Here is a 20,630-nt window from a genome sequence, read left to right as displayed (position 1 = left end):
GGGTTGCCATATGTCCTCTTTTTCCAAGACATGTCCTCTTTTTCATGTCTGGTTGCCATATGTCCCCAATCCTCTTGGCAGAAGCACCCCAAGGCATTCCATGGGTAGCACCACACTCCTGCCCACCTGCGGGAAGAGCCCGCTGCTGTTCCCTGGCATGGCACACATGGTTCTCCAGACCGGATCAGCTCCTCCAAGTGGATGTTTAAGCAGGCCTGTCTGTTTGCTCGAGGGATTGGAGCCTGACATGATAGGAAGTGATTTAATAATAGCAATATTTTCTTCAAATATTTGCACTGTGCTTTATTTCTCCCTGAGCAGAGCAGGCAAGGAAAAGAAGTTGTCCTTCAGATCGCGGGGACTTTCCATTGTGGGTTGCGTTGAGGCGTGGTCAGCCAGACTTGGCTTGGCTGCACAGTTCGCCTCCATGTCTGTCCCTCCCCCACCCCGCCAGACCCTCTCCCTTACCTGGAGTGGGACATCACAGAATGTAGCGTAGTGGGGAATGTGGCTGTTGCATTCAGTTCCTGTTTGTGGGCTTCCTTAGGTGGTATCTGAGTGGCCGTTGTGAGGACAGACTGCAGGAATAGAAGGCATACCCTCCCACATTTCTCCAATGAAGATAGGAACGTCCTATTCTATAATAGGGACGCGGGTGGTGCTGTGGGTTAAACCACAGAGCCTAGGATTTGCTGATCAGAAGGTCGGTGGTTCGAATCCCCGCGATGGGGTGAGTTGCTCCGTCCTTGCTCCTGCCAACCTAGCAGTTCGAAAGCACGTCAAAGTGCAAGTAGATAAATAGGTACTGCTCCGGCAGGAAGGTAAACAGTGTTTCTGTGCGCTGCTCTGGTTCGCCAGAAGCAGCTTAGTCATGCTGGCCACATGACCCGGAAGCTGTACGCTGGCTCCCTTGGCCAGTAAAGCGAGATGAGTGCCGCAACCCCAGAGTCGGCCACGACTGAACCTAATGGTCAGGGGTCCCTTTACCTTTATTCCGTAATAACAATAGTAATTTTATTATTTGTACCCCACCCATCTGACTGGGTTGCCCTGGCCTCTCTGGGAGGCTTCCAACATACAAGGTGTGACCGGAAAGTTCGGTAAATGGTCACAGAAATCAGACAGTGAGAAATATTCTAGTGTACACTTACAGGCCTTCAAAGTAGGCCAGCTCTGATACAATGCACCATTGACAACGTTCATAGAACTGTTGGAAATTTCTGGAGAAGTCCTCTTTTTGTACTGCTTTCAGTTTCCTCGTCACAGCAGCTTGGACGTGTGAAATGTTGGAAAATCTGTGCCCCTTCAGTGCAGATTTCAGTTTTGGAAAAAGAAAGAAATCCAGTGGGGCCAGATTGGGAGAATATGGAGGGTGGGACAACTCAGTAACTTCAGTAATGATTTCATGCGGAAATTTCATCATTCTGTCACTCTGTTGACATTTGCTGCCATTCTGCTCATCGACAGTCTGCCAGACGGAGGGTCATCTTCGATGGTTTGCCGCCCTTCACAGAAACACTTAAACCACTATGCACTGTCTTTCGAGTTACAGCTTCATCACCATACACAATTATGGGCATTTCATGGGTTTCTGATGCCAATTGTATGTTCGAATATTTGTCGCTGGCCGGTTTTCGTGACCATTCACCAAACTTTCTGGTCACACCTTGTATATAAAAACATTAAACCTAAAAAACTTCCCCATACAAGGCTGCCTTCAGATGTCTTCTAATGGTTGTGTGGTTACTTATCTACTTGGCTTGGGGGAGTCACATAACTTCATACCCTCCAACATTCCTCTGATGGAAATAGGGAAGACCTAAGGAAAAGCGAGACATTCTGGGATCAAATCAGAAACTGGGACAGCTTCTGTAAATCTGGGACTGTCCCTGGAAAATAGGGACACTTGGAGGGTCTGAGATGGGCCCCCTTTTGTCTGATACAAAAAGACTCTTCTTACGTTTTTATAGAAGAAGAGAAGAAGAAGAAGAATTTGGATTTGATATCTCACTTTATGACTAGCTGAAGGAGTCTCAAAGCGGCTAACATTCTCCTTTCCCTTCCTCCCCCACAACAAACACTCTGTGGGGTGAGTGGGGCTGAGAGACTTCAGAGAAGTGTGACTAGCCCAAGGTCACCCAGCAGCTGCATGTGGAGGAGCGGAGACGCGAACCCAGTTCCCCAGATTACGAGACTACCACTCTTAACCACTACACCACACTGGCTCTCAGTGGAAGCTCAAAGTCCACAGGCAGTCCATCTAGATGCCTAGTTTCTTAGGGGCATTTGGCCACCGTGAGAACAGGATACTGGACTAGATGCTCCCCGCTCCTGGTTGGCTCAACCAGTGGGGAGTCTTCTTATGTTCTTAAGTCCATAGTAGCCATATTATGATACCCTCCATGGGCTGTGCTCAGCATTCTCTGTCCTTCAGCACAAGAGCTCTTGCACTACTAGGTGGTGGAGTTTAAAGGTTATGCAACAAAGGAATCCACAAAGTTGTGCTAAATTGGTCAGCAGCAGATTCTCATGGTGCTACATCTAATTCTTATTCTGCAACAGCCAATTATTGTGGTGCAACAGCCGGCTCCTGTGCAATCCATTGCACAATCCCTCCCTACTTATAATTATGCAGGGACACTGGTGGCGCTGTGGTCTAAACAACTGAGCCTCTTGGGCTTGCCGATCAGATGGTCAGCGGTACGAATCCCCACGACGGGGTGAGCTCCCATTGCTCGGTCCCTGCTCCTGCCAACCTAGCAGTTCGAAAGCACGCCAGTGCAAGTAGATAAATAGGTACCACTCTGGCAGGAAGGAAAACAGCATTTCTTTGTGCTCTGATTTCCATCACGGTGTCCCGTTGTGCCAGAAGTGGTTTAGTCCTGCTGGCCACATGACCCAGAAAGCTGTCTGTGGACAAACGCCGGCTCCCTCGGCCTGAAAGTGAGATGAGTGCTGCATCTCATAGTCGCCTTTGACTGGACTTAACCATCCAGGGGTCCTTTACCTTTTTTACCTTTTACTTATAATTATAGGCGACCAAATTATGGCCGACTCTACCTGACGAGATGTTGTTGGGCTCCGCTTCTCCCCCCACCCCCAGACAATTGTGGTTGTAGTTGGAGTTCACCCTCCTATCTGTTCATAAATCCGGGGTTGGAATTCTGAACATGAAGTCAGCTCCATGTCATTCTCGCTTTGCTTCAGCCGCCACGTAATTGTTGGCAGCACTTTTAAAAAAACCACCAGGGAGCTCTTTGGAAACCACATGCAAAAGGAAATCAAGTTTCCACTCTGGAGTAGGAAATTGAAAAGGAGGTGGTGGGGAGGGGGGGGGGAGAGGGAGATGTTTATGGAACATTTTCTCCAGCTCTCCTTGGATGGTGCAAAAGTGTGGCTGTCACTCACAAACTATTAATTTTAACTTGTTACTTTGTTTTGTCTGTGTGCGTGCGCATGCATTTCCTCTGCTTGCAAACACCAGAAGACAAGGGAGGATTGGCTGCTAACAGCAGCGAGTGCTGCTTTATCCAAAGCATGGGTTATCCAATGAAGGAAGATTCAGGACAGATTTTTAAAAAATCCTTCTTTATGCAGCACATAGACAAACTGCGGAACTCACTCCCACAGGATGCAGTGATGGCCACTGACTTGGATGGCTTTAAAGACGGGTTGGGGGTGGGAAATTCACAGAGGATAAGGGGATCCATGGCTACTAGCTGCAGTGGCTATGCTCTGGCTCCATATTGAGAGACAGTGTTGCTTCTGAATGCCAGGTGCTGGAAACCACTGGAAGGGAGAATAGGGAAGGATGTTCTTGTGATCAGGTCCTACTAACAGGCTTACCTCTGAGGCGTCTGGTTGGCCACTGTGAGAACAAGATGCCGGTGTCAGTCTTCAGGGAACCCAATCCCTCTCCTGGGGGCAGCCAAAACGCAGAGAAACAAGAAGAGTCCTCACCACGTAATTTATTCAGTATTCACAGAGAGAGACGAAGGAATGCAGTCTCTATCAAATAATGGTGTTGCTTCGAGTAAAGTTCCACCCCCTCTGTCTGATTATACATCATCCCTACATTGGCTGATTTCTGCTTTTTGCCTCTGAGGTTTCTGTTCTACTACAGTGGAACCTCTACTTACGGACGTAATCAGTTCCGGAGGTCCGTCACTAAGTCAATCCAGGTCGCTGGTAGAAGTGCCGTTGTGTGCTGCTTTTGTGTGTGTGCGAATTGGGGTAAACCCAGTATTTACCTCCGGGTTTGCCGCGGTCGCAACTTGGATCGGGCCCAAGTAGAGGCGGTTGTAAGTAGAGGTTCTACTGTACTCTCAATGCACTCTGGGTCCTGGAAGAAGAGGGGTGAGGAATGCTTTCCAAAGACACTGAGTCTGTCAGCTGTCTCTCCCCTGGTGTGTCTTCTTCCTGCTGTTCATCTCCCAATATTTCCCAGCTTCTCCCCTCTGCAGCCTCTGAACTATGTCCTTCTGCAAACCACCGTTCTAAATCTATACTGTTCTCCTGTTCTCAGGAAGGTTCAGGAGGAAGAGGGGTGGCCCCCACCATTCCTCCTCAGTCGAGCCCCTGACAGCTGGACTAGATGCGCCCCTTTGGCCTGATTCAGCCAGGTCCTTAATTCAGCCCAGGGGCTGAACACAGTTCACAACCCTTGCTTCATAGCCTAGGGTATTTATTCATTTATGCTCATTTACACTCCACTTTTTTTCTCTCCAAGGAGCTCTAGGTGGAGCACATCGTTCTCCTCCTTTAGTCTCCGCGACAATCCTGCAGGGTAGGTTAGGCTGAGAGGCAGTGACTGGCTCTCCAGGACACACCCAGTGAGCTTCATGGCCAAGTTTGGATTAGAACCCTTTCTTAGTCACACTCTAACCACTACACCACACTGTCTCTGGGCTTTCCCTCGCCTGACTTCAAAGGCTGTTCACCATTCCTGCGATATTGCCACGCAGACGCTAGGTGTCCCGCTTGCCATTTCCTCGCGCAAACAGACGTGGCCGAAACCACCGGTGGAATGCTAAGATGGGTTTGTTCCAGAGAAAAGAAGAAATGGACATTGAAAAATGGGTGTCAGATGTTCAGGACATAGAGAAATATTGTCTCCTGATAGGGAACACCCCCCCCTTACAATCTGAGAACCCATCCATCACCAAATAAATAAAAATTATAATCAAAGAACAGAGTGACTCGGAAACCTGGAAGGCAGGTGATAAACTCACTTTCCGCGAGAGGCGATAAATCAATGAGCTAAACTTTTTTATTCGCTGTTAATGCCCAGGAACTGAGGCCCCGGGTAAGCAGAATAGACAAAACTGCATTGCAAGAATGGGGTGCCAAATGGTTTCCCCCGCCTCCTTCCTATAATTGGAGGAGGCATCCCTGAACAGGCAGCGTCGCTCAATGGACACCATCCAAGTGCTGGAAGGTTTGTGATGTCACTGCTGAGCCTAATGGGGAGTTGCAGGGAAGGTATTGGGTTTTTTTTGCAAAGTAATAGCATTGTTGAAAGCAGTTAGGATCAAGGGTGGCTTGTCAGCGGTGTGGCTTTCAAGGCAGGCTGCAGAGCGCAGAGGTTTCCTTCTCTGGACTGGATGCTGTTCATTGGCCCAGGTGCTGCTCTCCCAGGAAACAGATTTAAAAATTAGCAAAATAGGAAACAGAGAATCAGGCTTTCTGGGAGGTTGATTTAACAGGTTGACTTAAAAAGTTGGGATATAAGTGCAATAAACAAACATATAAAATTCAGCAAGTGGTGGATTATATTCCTTCAGACCAGACCCTGAGAATGACACTGAGGTCCAGCTCCAAGGGCCTTCTGGCGGTTCCCTCCCTGTGAGAAGTGACGTTACAGGGAACCAGGCAGAGGGCCTTCTCGGTGGTGGCGCCTGCCATCAGATGTCAAGGACATAAACAACTCTCTGACTTTTAGAAGACATCTGAAGGCAGTCCTGCTTAGGGAAGTTCTAATGCTTGATGCCTTACTGTGTTTTAATGTGTTGGAAGCCACACAGTCAGATGGGCAGCAGCAGCAGCAACAACAATGATAAAAAACCAGAAAAGGGGGTTATTTTGTCCACAGAAGCAAGAAGACCAAGGAAGAGGGGAGATGGAGAGAAGTTGGAACTTCTCAACTCATATTTCTGCCTTAGTCTTCTCCATTGAGGGGAATTGTATTTGGTCTGGGGGAAGTACAGTAACAACCATACCCCCCTGATTCATTGATCAATGTTCACAATCTGGGAAAGCATGGTGGTAGTGTAGACTTCTGCCCCCTACAAGAAAAATTGTAGATATGGTGCTCTTCATGCTGAAGACAGAACAGGCTTTTCTCTGCTGCTGTGCACACACAGGGCTAGAACCCTGGGTGGACATTGTGGGGAAGGAGATTTCCGTTTGATGGCAGGAGAAGCTTCCTAGCAGTTAGAGCTTTTCTGACAGTGGAGCAGTCCACCTCAGCAGGCAAGGGCCTCTTCTTTCCTGGCGGTATCTAAGCAGAGGCTGAATAGCTACCTTGCCACGTGTTCTGTCAATGCACCCTACATGGCAGAATCCGCAGTGAGCCGGGGGTTGCTATAGATGTCCTCTGGGGTCCCACCCAGCCCTATAATCCTGCAATCCCTTCTCTGCAGCTGGCAGTGCATCCGATGGAGACAGAAACTCTCCTTTCTCTCTGTGTTGCACATTTCCCGACTTATTAATAGGAGGAGGAAGCAGCTGATCCGTTGACCTCAGATTCTCCATCCACTGGCTAATTGAGGCTCTGGCAGCAGTCCGTGGCCCTGGGGCATTGCCACGAAGGGAGTAAATGATGGAGAAGAAGCTGCAATTTCCAGGGATTGGGGAAGTGTTCTTCGCCTCCTATTATAATGTGCGAACAATGGTCAAGTGCCTGAGTCCCCCGTCAGCAGACGCAGCTCTGTTCCTCACCCTCCAGAATGAAACGGATTACAAGTGTATCATTAATACACCGGGCCCCTGACAGTGCTCGACAGATTTAATTTTGGTGCCGAGATGAGTGGCACTGGGATTCTCCCTCACCTCCACGCTGGAAATGAAAAACAGATTCCGCTCGCAACCAGTAAATATTGGGGGCTTAAGCAAATAGAAAGTCAAGAAGGAAAAAAGCAATTTTCCTCCAGCTTCAGTCTCAATATGTCTAATGTGAAAGGTTGTGTGCTGCCTGATGGATTCATCTTCAATTATATCATGCCTTTGAATTTATGTGGCCTTGGCTCTTTAAAAGCAGATAGAGAGGGAGAGAGAGGCAGAGTGCTGAGATCGAGCAAGGCTTTCAGGTAACCTAGGGATAGACTCCACATGGAGCTGCCCTCAAATGACTCAGAAACTTCCCTTGGCCCAAAATGCAGCTTGGCTTCTGTTTACTTCTCATCTAATTGCTGTTGTGCTCAAGTTCTGCTCCCATTGGAACATGTGGCTGGCCACTATGGGGCAGGATGCTGGACTGATCCATCAGCAAGACTCGTCTGAAGTTCTCCTCTATACTTTTTACCTGGATGTAGCTTTTGAAGCGTGGCGTATTATTTGCTACAAGGAAAACGTCAGCAAAACAATTACACGGGAGGGATGAACAGGTTGGGATAAGGGCAAAATTCTAGCTGCTTTTCTCTCCATCTCATCACATCACCCCCTTTTGCTGCATCTCTCCTATCTCTATATCTCTGCCTCCTTCATTTGGGGGGCTTTGTTTTTTTTTCAAAGGGAAGACACACTACGAAAGAGAGAGGATGACTGGGCGCAGGTGGGAGGGGGGGTAGAGGTGAGCCTTGAACGCTCAACATCACCCCCAGTTACAGGAAATGATAATGATAAAACTCAGCCTGATCCTTTCAGAAAAAAAGGTTGATGGGGCCATAAACAATTCAATCCCATTAGTTAGGAGAGCTTTACAGCTCCGCCTGGTCAAAACTTCAGGAGCGAGAGCCACGGTTCAGAGACCCAATGGCTGACCTCAATATGCGCAACCATGTCTTGGTTTTATGGGTTGGGATTACAGCTTGTGGACGGCTGAATTGGAAAGCCTGAAAAAAAGCAGAGTGCTCAGCAGAGAGGAGGAGGAAGAAGAAGAAGAAGAAGAAGAAGAGGAGGAGGATGCACCAGGTGGTGGTGGTGGGATGACCTCTTAACTACTGCCCCCCACTGCCTACAACCACTAGAATGGGGGGGGGGCAGTGGCTGGGTCAAGAGGTCTATCTTCATTCTCAGCTTCAGCTTCATCTCCACCCCTCAACCACACGGTGGTTATAATGCAAGCTGAGATCACCCTTCTGCCACTCGTATAGTCTAAGGGGAAGGGGAGGCTGTCGAGTTAAGAGACCACCCGTCTTCTCTGTCTGGTGTGATTGTGCAGGGGTGAGGCCACCCCTCTACATCTCTGTGGCCGCAGGGCAGGGGGAGACTGTCAGGTCAAGAGGGTGACCCAACACCACTAGGGCAGGGGGAGGCAGCTGGGTCAAGAGGCTGCCATTGCATCATCTGGCTCTGGTCTGTCTCCACAGTGGCTTCTGAATACCAGTTGCTGGGGAGCCTGAATCCTGGGGGTTTCTCTTTGGGTCATCTATTTGCCCACCACGAGAACAGGATGAAGGACTAAATGGGCCACTGGTCTGATCCATCAGGGCTCCTCTTGGTGCTATAGGGGGCTGATAGCCCCCACACCTGTCTACTTTGCCCTAATCCCCTATGGCATTTGCCAGCCGCATTCAAAAGTGCTTTTAAAGAGAGGAGAGGGGGAAGGAGCTGTGCTATGGAAGGTTTAGGGTGGCTGAGACTTGCCCCCTTGTTCATGATGATTACTGCTGATAGTGGCAATAGGCCAGTTATACGTAGTTCTGCTTTCAATTTTGGGGCTGGCTGGAGCTGATGGGAGTTGCAGTTCAAAGCGTCAGGAGGGTACCAGGTGGCAGAAAGCTGTGCTACCATCCTGGCTCTTCCTAGCCGCATTATTTCGCTGCTCCAAATTCCTTTCCTTGGACCCTCCTCCTCCTCCCTCCATTAATAATCAAACTCTCCCAAGCCTTAAATCATTGTTAAAACCACCTGGTTAGAACTCCCCACCCCTCTTTCCCAGCCTGAAACTTCGAATAAAGAATCCCTGTTATAAATAATTGGGTACAAGCATGAATACTAAGTGGCTTGGCATATTTCACAGGAAAGGGATAATGGGGGATCTGTCTGCTCCTTGTCTTGCTTAAAGCACAGAGAAATCCTGGGCCTCGTAGATCAGCTAGGTCCAACAATTCCCTCTCGTGTTCTTCTGTTTCACAGCATGGGAAAGGGGAAGGAAGGAAACTGCTCGGGGGTTTCCCACAGGCATCCGGTTGGTGACTGTAAGAAGATGATGCTGGACTAGGACCCATGTACCTATGGGTATGCCCCATCTCTTGGTATGCCCCACAGAGGACCTTAAGATCCATAAATGACAACATTTTGGAGGTCCCAGGTCGCAAGGTGGTTAGATTGGTCTCAACTAGGGCCAGGGCCTTTCCAGTACTGGCCCCGACTTGGTGGAACGCTCTGTCACAAGAGACTAGGGCCCTGCGGGACTTGACATCTTTCCGCAGGGCCTGCAAGACAGAGCTGTTCCATCTGGCCTTTGGTTTGGACTCAGTCTGATCCTTATGTTTCCCTTCCCTTATGGTCTTGATTTATCGGCTACTTTAAAATGAGGCTGCATTTTAAATTGCATTTTAACCTGTATTTTAAATTGGTTCCCCCCTCTCTTTCCCCCCTATTATGTTTTTACTGTGATTTTATTGGTGTTAGCCACCCTGAGGGTGGGGTATAAATAAAATTATTTATTATTATTATTATTATTATTATTATTATTATTATTAGGTGGGCCATTGAGCTGATCCAGCAGGCTCTTCTTAGTTCTTATATGTTGTGGTCAGTGCTCCCCCTCCCCCCAAAATAGGTGCCATAACTCACCATGAAGTTGTTACAGTAAATTGCTGGGCGGCTCGGGGCAGCCCTGAACAGATGCCAGTTTGACAACAGCCACGTTCACTGCCCGTGGAGGTGCTAAAAACTATGGCAATCTGTCTCCCTAGCTGGTTTGGGAGTCAACCTTGGTTCTGGCACAGGTCAGATAACTGCGCCCCTGCCTCCCTTATTCTCTTGGATTCAGGCAGATGGCTAGGACAACTTGGAAGGGTCCTCACACAAAACACGTGTGGGCCATGGTAGAGGCTTGGCTGGAAGGCTTAAAGCCCCCTGCGGCTACACAGGAGACGGGTTAAAAGAAAAGAAATACAAATTGGCCCTGCCCTGTAGCTTGACCAATTGGAGCTAGATCTAAAGGCAAAAATTGGGTTGGGGGGGGCATTGGCTTGCAATGGTTCCCTTCCGAGTGGTGCCAGACCAATGCTCCAGCATGCTCCAGCTGGGGGGGGGGGGAAAGCACTGGTTGTGGTTTTATAGTTTGCTATTCTAAATTTTGTGATTGTGTTTTAGTTTACATAACTCACCATTTGAGGGCTACTTGCCCTCCTGCCCAGCCACTATGATCTCTAGAAGGGGACCTCCTGGTGGTACCAAGAGCTCTCTGGGTCCACCGTAGCAGGGCCTTCATTGTTGTGGCCCCTTTGGCATACAATTTGTAACAGCCGGAGATAGGGCGTGCTCAATTGTCTCAGCCTGAAGAAGGCCTCAGCATCTGCTACCTAGTACTTTAAAAAAATGGAGACGTTGAGTATTGGGGAAACTGTGCACTAAAGGAAACTTAAATTCTGTGCTAAGGTAATCTAAATTCTGTACTTTAAAAAGAAGAGAGAGTTCAGTTCTGGCCATGGGGAGAGATAAGGCGCTATGCAAGCACTCTTCCCATGCATTTTGCGTTTTATACAAAAACTCCACCGGCTTCCGAGGACCCTCTCCCCTCTCCAATCGTCGTTTGCATACTTTCAAACATAGCTCCACAACATTAAGGACTAGAAACTTGCTCTATTTTTTTTAAGGGGGAAGATTCTCATGAAGCTGAATCCCCAGCTGTGAGCTTTCTGTGCTGCTGGAGAACTGTGGTTCACACACAACCTTGCTGCCGGGTATTTAAATTCAGGAGGCTTTCAAGTGGATTTCCATATGAATGAAGCATTACCACAGCTAGGAGGGCGCTGCGGAAATGATTGCCCGGACGGCATCGCTGGCGCGATAAAACGCTGCTCATGCATTTTCATTCTAAGGCCACCTGCCACCAAAGACAGGCTTTCCATTGCTTCCCACCACATGCCTGATATCCATCTCTGGAATATATTGCCACCTCGATAAGGCACCGGTCGGGAGGTGTGGGTCCGCGTCTCGAAGCTGCAGAGATACTGCCTCTCATGCCCCAATTAGGCAGTGTCAGACGAGGGGTTATTTATACCCTGGAGTGCAGGGCGTAAATCTCCTCTACCATTGCTTCTCTGTGGGCTCCTTTGCACTGCCACAGAACACACAGGACTGGACGCCATTCCTTCCGATCTCTCCCCTTCCCCTCCTCATTAATTGTTGTCCGCTCTGAGACACCCCACCCCATCCCCCCACCTGCAAACCCAGCTAATTTCCCCACAAACTTCCTCTCCAAGTTTTGACATTATTAATTATTAGTTATTGATTGCATTTATATCCCGACTTGTTTTTAGTTTAAGGTGGCCTATGTGCTTCTCCCCGCCTCATTAAATCGCTGGCCGTGGTCCTGAAACGTGCACCTAGACCCCTGTCCAAGGTGCTGATCTCACATCACCTTCCTTGATTTCTGCTGCTCCAGAGGGTAGAAGAAGAAGAGGAGTTTGGATTTGATATCCCGCTTTATCACTACCCAAAGGAGTCTCAAAGTGGCTAACATTCTCCTTTCCCTTCCTCCCCCACAACAAACACTCTGTGAGGTGAGTGGGGCTGAGAGACTTCAAAGAAGTGTGACTAGCCCAAGGTCACCCAGCAGCTGCATGTGGAGGAGCGGAGACGCGAACCCGGTTCCCCAGATTGCGAGTCTATCGCTCTTAACCACTACACCACACTGGCTCTGGATTCAAATGGCAAGAAAGGAGATTCTGGCTAAACATTATGAAGGACTTTCCGGTGGTAAGAGCTGTTCAATGGTGGAACAGCCTGCCTTGGGAGGTGGTGGATTCTCCTTTGTCGGAAGTTTTTAAACAGAGGTTGGAGATCCCTCTGTCAGGGATCTTTCAGCTATGATTCCTGCATTGGCTGGGGGTTGTACTACTACTACTACTACTACTACTACTACTACTACTACTACAACTACTACTACTATATTATTTATACCCCTCCCATTTGGCTGGGCTTCCCCAGCCACTCTGGGCGGCTTCCAACAAAATATTAAAATACAGTAATGCATCAAACATTAAAAGTTTCCCTAAACAGGGCTGCCTTCAGATGTCTTCTAAAAGTCTGGTAGTTGTTTTTCTCTTTGACATCTGGTGGGAGGGCATTCAACAGGGCGGGTGCCACTACCGGGAAGGCCCTCTGTCTGGTTCCCTGTAAATTGGCTTCTCGCAGTGAGGGAACCACCAGGAGGCCCTCAGAGCTGGACCTCAGTGTCCGGGCAGAACGTTGGGGGTGGAGAATGTGTCCTTTTATTTAAAATGCATCTCTGGGTTATTTGTGGGGCATAGGAATTCGTTTATTCCACCCTCCCCCAAATATAGTCCGGCCCCCATAAGGTCTGAAGGACAGTGGATCGGCCCCCTGCAGAAAAAGTTTGCTGACCCCTGGGATGATCCTCTTGACCTCTTGACCCCTTCCAACCCTACAGTTTTATGATTCTACGATCCTGTATGTAGTCCCATATGAGGTGAGACGATAGAGGGATACAAAATTAGGCATGGCACGGAGAGAGCAGGTAGAGGAAAAAGGTTTTCTCCCTCTCTCATAGAGGGAGAATCCAATGGGCACCCAATGAAGTTGAATGAAGCTGGAAGATTCAGGACAGACAAAACTCTTTCATGCCATACATTGTTAAACTGTGGAACTCACTTCCACAGGAGGGAGTGATGGCTACCAGAAGTGCTCTTGTGCTTGCGAGCTTCTTATTGGGGCATCTGGGTGGCCACTGTGAGAACGGGAGATGGGCCACTGGCCTGATCCTGCTGCCTCTTCTGATGCTCTCAATAGGCAGAGCGATCAGTACCCTTGCTGCTCGCTGTATTCCTTTAAGTTCTCCAGTTCCCCATATCGCTCATCTGTAACAAGAAGCAGATATTTATTGACACGTCTTCCAAGGATCCTCTGGATTTATTGAGCTGAGAGGCAAATATTGACAGCTCTATGTCCCATTGAGACATGGAGTCGATTTGCATATTATTTCTTCCCTCATTTGTTTTCGTTCGAGATCAGTGAAAACCAATCTCGCCCCGAGCTTTTTAGCAGACTCGTCTCCCACCCCCCTCGAAGCTGAGAGAGAAGAAGAGGCCAATTTTATGACCTTTGCAGATTTAGGAAAAGGAACTTGTGCTAAGCGGGTTTATTTAGAGATGTTTGTCGGGCTCAGCAGGGCCCATTGTTATTGCTGTCCTCATTATTTTACTAATCTGCCCCAATTTGCAATGAAAAGTGTTTTATTCTTCATATCTCCAAAAAGCTCTCTGTAGGAGTTATGATTCTGTCCGAGGGGCACACAATCCCCTACTGAGGACCGAGTCTATTCAAAACACACACAAACAAAATCACAAATGGAAATTATGAACCTCTCTTTTTGCTTTTACATGGATGTATTTTAATATAAGATGCTTAGAGAATGTAGTTATTAGGAGGCATCATATAAATACCACTGAGAAATGCATGATAAATAAACCTGCGTAGTCCAATGTCTTTGTTATTCTGCATAATTTAGGCAGGTTTTGCTATGCACAGGTGGTCAAGAACAGCAAATCCCCCTCCCCAACTAATGGAAATGTAATTCCATCATCTCTGCCTGCACATTTCCATGCAGATCTCTGCAACCTTAAGGACTGGAAACTTGATTGTTTTTAAATACAAAATGAAATATGAGTTTCCTTGAAAGCTGAATTCCACATCAATTGCATTTTCACAGCACTGCTCTGGAATTATGAGGACAACTTCCATAGGCCTGAATATATTGACCATTTGTTCTGAGTTATTCTCCTGCTAGTACACAATTGACGAAAGAGTAGATTTGATCGCACTTAAAAATCCCTCCAAACTAAAATAAAAAAGCACTAAGGTATTAACAGAAAAAAGTACTTAAACAAGATTCAGTCTTATCTACTAGCTTGTGGGCTGGTGTGAAAATGCCTTTTCATTAACCACTATAGCCACTATACCATAAAGGTAAAGGTATCCCTGACCATTAGGTCCAGTCGTGGACGACTCTGGGGTTGTGGCGCTCATCTCACTCTATAGGCCGAGGGAACCGGCTTTTGTCTGCAGACATCTTCCGGGTCATGTGGCCAGCATGACTAAGCCGCTTCTGGCGAACCAGAGCAGCGCATGGAAATGCTATTTACCTTCCCACCGGAGCGGTACTTATTTATCTACTTGAACTTTGATGTGCTTTCGAACTGCTAGGTGGGCAGGAGCTGGGACCGAGCAACGGGAGCTCACCCCATCACGGGAATTCGAACTGCCAACCTTCTGATCAGCAAGCCCTAGGCTCTGTGGTTTAGACCACAGTGCCACCCACATCCCTATCCACTATACCACACCAACTCTCAAATAATAATATAAGTAGATTTGCCTTGAGAAAAGCAGGTTATGATTTTTAACACTAAACAAACAGGGGAATATGTATAGTTGTTGTTGTTATTATTATTATTATTATTATTATTATTATTATTATTACTACTACTACTAAAAGCACAGGGCCAGGTGGGAGGTAAGGGGTCAAGGCACAGCAAAAGTTGTTGAGCTTTTTTTGGGAAATCATAGCTAACTATACCCCCCAGAAGGGGACATTATGGGAGGCAGGCTTCTCTTCTCCTGTGGGCGCAGAACCTCCCCTGCTCCCCCTGGCTATGCCCATGGCGACCACTCCTTCCCCTTGGCAGCATCTCTGCTTGAAACTGCACCCTCCCCTCTGCTCCTTAGCAGTTGCTCAGCAAAGACCCGGATTCTGGGCTCTGGGTCCCTGCCGAATCCTGCCCAGAGAGTGTAATTGGAAATGTCATAGAAAAGAAGCGAGCCTGGTGAAGGAGTCTCTGTGTAATGCAGATGCACTTCCTTCAAAGAACGCCTCTTTAATGAGATTGAATTCTAAGGAGAGAGATAGGCATGCACGAGAGAGAGGACAGTTACTATAGCAGATATTTCAGCACAAATGCCAGAGAAGAAAGAGAAATGGAGCATTGTGAGAAGCCTTTGTGTTATTGCCAGGCTCTCCAGTTTCATTGAACTGAAAGTGAGGCTGCATTGAAAGAGATGAGAGAGAAGGCGGAGGAGGTGGTGGGAGTGGGGGCGGGGGGAGAATTGACAGCTTCTCATCCCCACCCCCATTTTATTTTATTTTATTATTATTTTGCCCACTAAAATATCACGCTGCTTTTCTTTAAACTTTGTAAGCTAAGTGGGGATGTTGGAAACACAGAAGGTATTCTGCACAACAGCCTAGAGGCCCTTTCCTCCATAGTACTACAACATCAGGGGAAGAGTTCAAGTGGTAGAGCACCTGCTTGGCATGCAGAAGGGCCCAGGTTCAATCCCAGTGGCGTCTCCAGGACTGGGAGAGACCCCATCTGAAATCCTGCAGAGGAACTGCCGGTCAGAGGAGACAATACTGAGCTCGAAGGACCAACAGCTTGACTGAGTGTAGTGAATTGTTGTGGCTCAATGGAAGAGCACCTGCTTGTAATGCAGAAGGAGCCAGGTTCAGTCCCCAGTGGCATCTCCAGGTAGGACTGGGGGAGACAAGGTCTGAAATCCTGCTGCTGCCCTCCCCCCTTACCCTGAATTCCTGAATGCTCAAGTCTAACTTTCAGGCTTCCCATAGAGGTGTCTAGTCAGCTGCTGTGAGAACAGGATGTTGAACTAGATGATGATGATGATGATGATGATGATGATAATAATAATAATAATAATTTATTTGTACCCCGCTCATCTGGATGGGTTTCCCCAGCCACTCTGGGCGGCTTCCAACAAAGATGAAGAATACATTAAAATGTCACACATTGAAAACTTCCCTGAACAGGGCTGCCTTCAGATGTCTTCTAAAAGTCTGGTAGTTGTTTATCTCTTTGACATCTGGTGGGAGGGCATTCCACAGGGCGGGCGCCACTACCGAGAAGGCCCTCTGCCTGGTTCCCTGTAGCTTTGCTTCTCACAGTGAGGGAACCGCCAGAAGGCCCTCAGCGCTGGACCAGTAGATGGGCCATTGGCCTGATCCAGCTCTGGGCACCATAGTTTGAGGGGACATTGACAAGCTGGAAAGCATGCAGAGGTGATCAAGGGTCTGGAATCCAAGCCATATGAGGAACAGTTGCAGGAACTGAGCATGTTTAGCCTGGAGAAGAGAAGACTGAGAGGTGATATGATCTGAAGGGTTGTCCCATGGAAGATGGAGCAAGCTGGTTTTCTCCTGCCCTGGAGGGTAGGACCCAAACCAATGACTTCAGGTTGCAAGAAAGGAGATCCCAGCTCAACATTAGGAATAGCTTGTCAGTGTTTGAAAAAGGAAAAACGTTCTGACCTCCTTTTTACTCCTTTGCCTGGTCCTCAGACCCTAGTTGGCACAAAGAGTCCTTAAGAAAGAGTACTTTGCAGAATGCTGCTTTTATTCTTAAAAGGTCTTCTTCTCCAACCACAACCGACAGCTGTTACACACACCAAACGCAACCAGCTTTCTAACATCCAACCAACCAACCCACACCCAACACTAACATTGACCACTCTATATATACAGGTACAATTTGGTGAAAGGTTGCAGGAGTCATTGTAGGCCGCTGACTCATGCTGACTTAGTTCTTTTAGCATTAAAAAAACAGCAGCCAATTTTTAGCCGTGACATAGCTTTCTGGTAGGAAGAGCTCTTTGACAATGGAATGGACTTCCTCAGAAGGAGGTGGATTCTCCTTCCTTGGAGGCTTTTAAACAGAGTCTGGAGGGGCAGCACATCTGTCAGAGATTCTTTTGTTGTGATTCCTCCATTGCAGGGGGTTGAACTAAATGACTCGTCCAACTCTATGATTCTGTGACTCCTGACATCAAATTTGCAGGCGTTCTGGGGGGTGAGGTGGGAAAAGGAGTCTAGGTTCTGTGTCACAGTGTGTGCTGTAGGGAATGTATCCGAGGGAAAACACAAGACATTAGCTTGCTGGTTTTCTCATTTGGAGGAAATGTACCCAGTGGCCCCAAGAGGCCTTGCGATTCATCTTGGCCAGTCAAGGGAGAGGCTCAGAGGATGGAGGCTCCATTTACCGGTTGGACTAGCAAGCAGCGCATGAATATTCATGTCCGAGGTTCTCGCCTGAATAATGATGGCATCCTTAGCTCGATTAAGTGGGGCATGCAGATACATTTGTTAGCCACTTTTGAGGTAACACCAACCCCTGCACAGGGCACATTAAGTATTCCAGGGATCACGGAAGGAAGGTGGTAATTAAGACATGATATGCAACTGGATCTGCTGGAGAGCAAACACAGGGGAGAAGCAATTCTGGGCTTCCGAGCAAGAATTTCTCATTTTGCTGCTCTTTGCTCAGTGCAAAGACATAGGGGCAGGCAAGGGGGAAATGATGAGATATGGGCAGACATGGACTGGGGCAGAGGACAGCAAGCAAAGCTTGATGGGGCCTTTCCTGGAGATGAGGGTGCCCATTACTAGACAGGATAGATAGACAGACAGATAGATAGATAGATAGATAGACAGACAGACAGACAGACAGACAGACAGACAGATGATACATAATGCATAGGTTTCTCCCCCCCCCCTATTGTGAAGATTGCAAAACTTTTCTATTGTGCAGGGAACATATAAAAATATACACATTGAGATTAAGATAAAATATCCAAAATATTGGCTAGGTACCTCTTAATACCCCTTCATGGATCACTGCCTTGTCATGGCGAAGGGGCTTGAATAAGAAGCTATGAGTTATGCCGTGCAGGGCCACCCAAGACGGACAGGTCATAGCCAAGAGTTTAGACTAAATGTGATCCCCCTGGAGAAGGAACTGGCAAACCACTCCAGTATTTTGCCAAGAGAGCTCCATGGACACAAAAAAGGAAAAGCTTTGAGAAGAAAGTGAGAGTTTCCAAGGCATGCTCTGGTTCATGGGGTCACAGAGAGGCGAACATGACTAAGACGACTAAACAACAACCTCTCAATACAGTTATTTTGCATGGTTAAAATGTGGAACCCGCTCCTGCAGGAAGCACCCAACTTGGATGGTTTTGAAGAGGGTTGGACAAATTCTTGGGGGAAGAAGGCTTCTGAGGGTCACTACTTGCAATCGCTATGCTCTGCCTCCACGGTCAGAGGCAGCAATGCTTCTGAATACCAGTTGCTGGAAACCACAGGAGGGGAGAGATGATGTTGTGCTGGGGTCCCCCTTGCAGGTGTCCCCACAGGCATTCGGTTGACCACTGTGAAAACAGGATGCTGGACTAGACAGGCTATGGGCTTGATCCTCCCTGCAGACTATTCTCACGTTCTCCAGATGAGGTTGGTCTAAAGGTCCAGGGATGTGTGTGACCTGTTCATTGAGTCTGCCAAAGTTCACTCCTCCACCAACTGACATTTCATGGAGGATGAAACTATCGACGGCTGCTGCCCGCAATGGCTGTGCTCTGCCACCACTGTTAGAGGCAATATGTCTCTGAAGGCTACTTGCTGGGATTGTAAGTGGGCAGGGTGCTGTGGCGCTCAGGTCCTGCTTGCAGGGTTCTCCTTGGGGCATCTAGATGGCCACAGATTGCTGGACTAGATGGACCCTTGGACTGATCCAGCTCCTTATGTTGGTGGGCTTGAACGCACAACCCCGAGATTGTCATGGACTGGCTGGATGCAGAGGAGAGGTGGGAGACACCAGCCCAGGAACCCCCTGGGGAACTCCCAGGGGAAGAAGGCTCTGAATCAAGGGATTGGTCGTGGGACGGCGCAGTAGTGAGTGGCTAAAAGGAGAAAAGGGAGGAGAGTGGGAGGAGGTGGTGCCGGCAGAAGAGGTGACAGCGTTTAGTGAACAGGAAGAGACTGTGGCAGAGAGCAGTTCAGACTCTGAGGCTGAAGCAGAGGCTGGAGAGGAGTGTGGCCAGGAGGCAGAGCGGAGACAGAGAGTCTCCCCCTCCTGCTGCGATGAGCCCCCCTCCCCACTGGTCTTCTAGAACTTGCAGAGAAATAAAACGGGCAGAGCATAGGGCGGGACCTTCAATCCTCACAGCTGCTTCATTGGGGCAAAACCCAATTGAGACTACTAACCTTGAGTTGTGGTTGTCTCCTTAAATTCACAGTGTGTGAACTTCACTGGCCTCGGGTGAGTTATCGCTTTGCTGATGACCTATGCTTGACTCCAGCTGAGTTATCCGAAGAGCGTGCTGTTCGGGAATGTTATGTTTGTGGCTGTAAGTGGTTTTAAACTGTTGTTGTGCTTTGGAAGTTGGAACCTGCCTTGGAACCTTAAAGGTAAAAGGACCCCTGACCATTAGGTCCAGTCACGACCGACTCTGGGGTTGCGGCGCTCATCTCACTTTATTGGCTGAGGGAGCCGGCGTACAGCTTCTGGGTCATGTGGCCAGCATGACTAAGTCGCTTCTGGCGAACCAGAGCAGCGCACGGAAACGCCATTTACCTTCCCGCCGGAGCGGTACCTATTTATCTACTTGCACTTTGACATGCTTTTGAACTGCTAGGTTGGCAGGAGCAGGGACCAAGCAATGGGAGCTCACCCTGTCGCGGGAATTCGAACCGCCGACCTTCTGATTGGCAAGTCCTAGGCTCTGTGGTTTAACCCACAGCGCCACCCACGTCCCTCCTTGGAACCTTAGTAATCTGGAGGTTCCCTATCCAAGCTCTAGAAGGTGCTGCATGACTCATTTGCCACAAAAGTTCCTGATGGCTCCATCCCTTAGAATCTGCAATGGTTGTGCAGGGCCACCCCAAGTCATCCGTTGCCCTGAAGGTAACACATTGCGCTTGAACCAGAAGCTGCATTTTGGTTGCACATTTGCTGACAGGAGTGAGGCCTTGTCAGTGTAGAACACCTGGTTGCCCATTTGCTACTGGGCTGAGTTCAAGGTCTTACTATGAGTCTATAAAGTCCTTATGAGCTTGGGACCAGTTTGTCTACGAGGTCACTTCACCCCATAACCACTTTGATCAGTGGAACTGGCATCGTTACAGGTGCCACAGGATACCAGTTCTGCATCTGCAAGAAATCAGTCTCTTAGTGTAGCAGCACACAAACCTTGGAACTCCCTGCCTATTGACATCGGGCAGGAACCTTCACGGTACTCTTTTTGGCGCCTGCGAAAAAACGTTTTTGTTCAGGCAAGCCTAGATGTTTAGAAAGCTGATGCAAGCTTCAGCTGAGATGGCTCAGCTGGTAGAGCATGAGACTCTTAATTTCAGGGACATGGGTTCGAGCCTACCTTGGGCAAACGGTTCCTGCATTGGAGCGGGTTGGACTAGATGAGCCTTGTGGTCCTTTCCA

General features: G+C 48.4%; 1 long non-coding RNA gene across 3 annotated transcripts; it reads right to left on the bottom strand.

The window, feature by feature from the left end:
- Window positions 1-5,214: 5,214 nt before the first annotated feature.
- LOC310751480 lies at window positions 5,215-19,495 on the bottom strand. 3 transcript variants are annotated; one of them, XR_014542543.1, is made up of 3 exons: window positions 19,400-19,495; window positions 13,005-13,214; window positions 5,215-5,630 (listed from the first exon to the last, which is right to left on the bottom strand). It is a non-coding gene; the product is annotated as an uncharacterized lncRNA (long non-coding RNA). The 3 variants fall into 3 exon arrangements; XR_014542544.1 differs by having other exon boundaries at window positions 5,215-5,628; window positions 13,009-13,214; XR_014542545.1 differs by having other exon boundaries at window positions 5,215-5,625; window positions 13,009-13,214.
- Between the last annotated feature and the right edge of the window lie 1,135 nt (window positions 19,496-20,630).

The sequence above is a fragment of the Podarcis filfolensis genome, assembly GCF_964270895.1.
Source record: "Podarcis filfolensis genome assembly, chromosome: 16".
Classification (NCBI taxonomy): domain Eukaryota; kingdom Metazoa; phylum Chordata; class Lepidosauria; order Squamata; family Lacertidae; genus Podarcis; species Podarcis filfolensis.
Note: the sequence above shows the minus strand (reverse complement) of the source record. Positions and strands in the feature narration are given on the sequence as shown.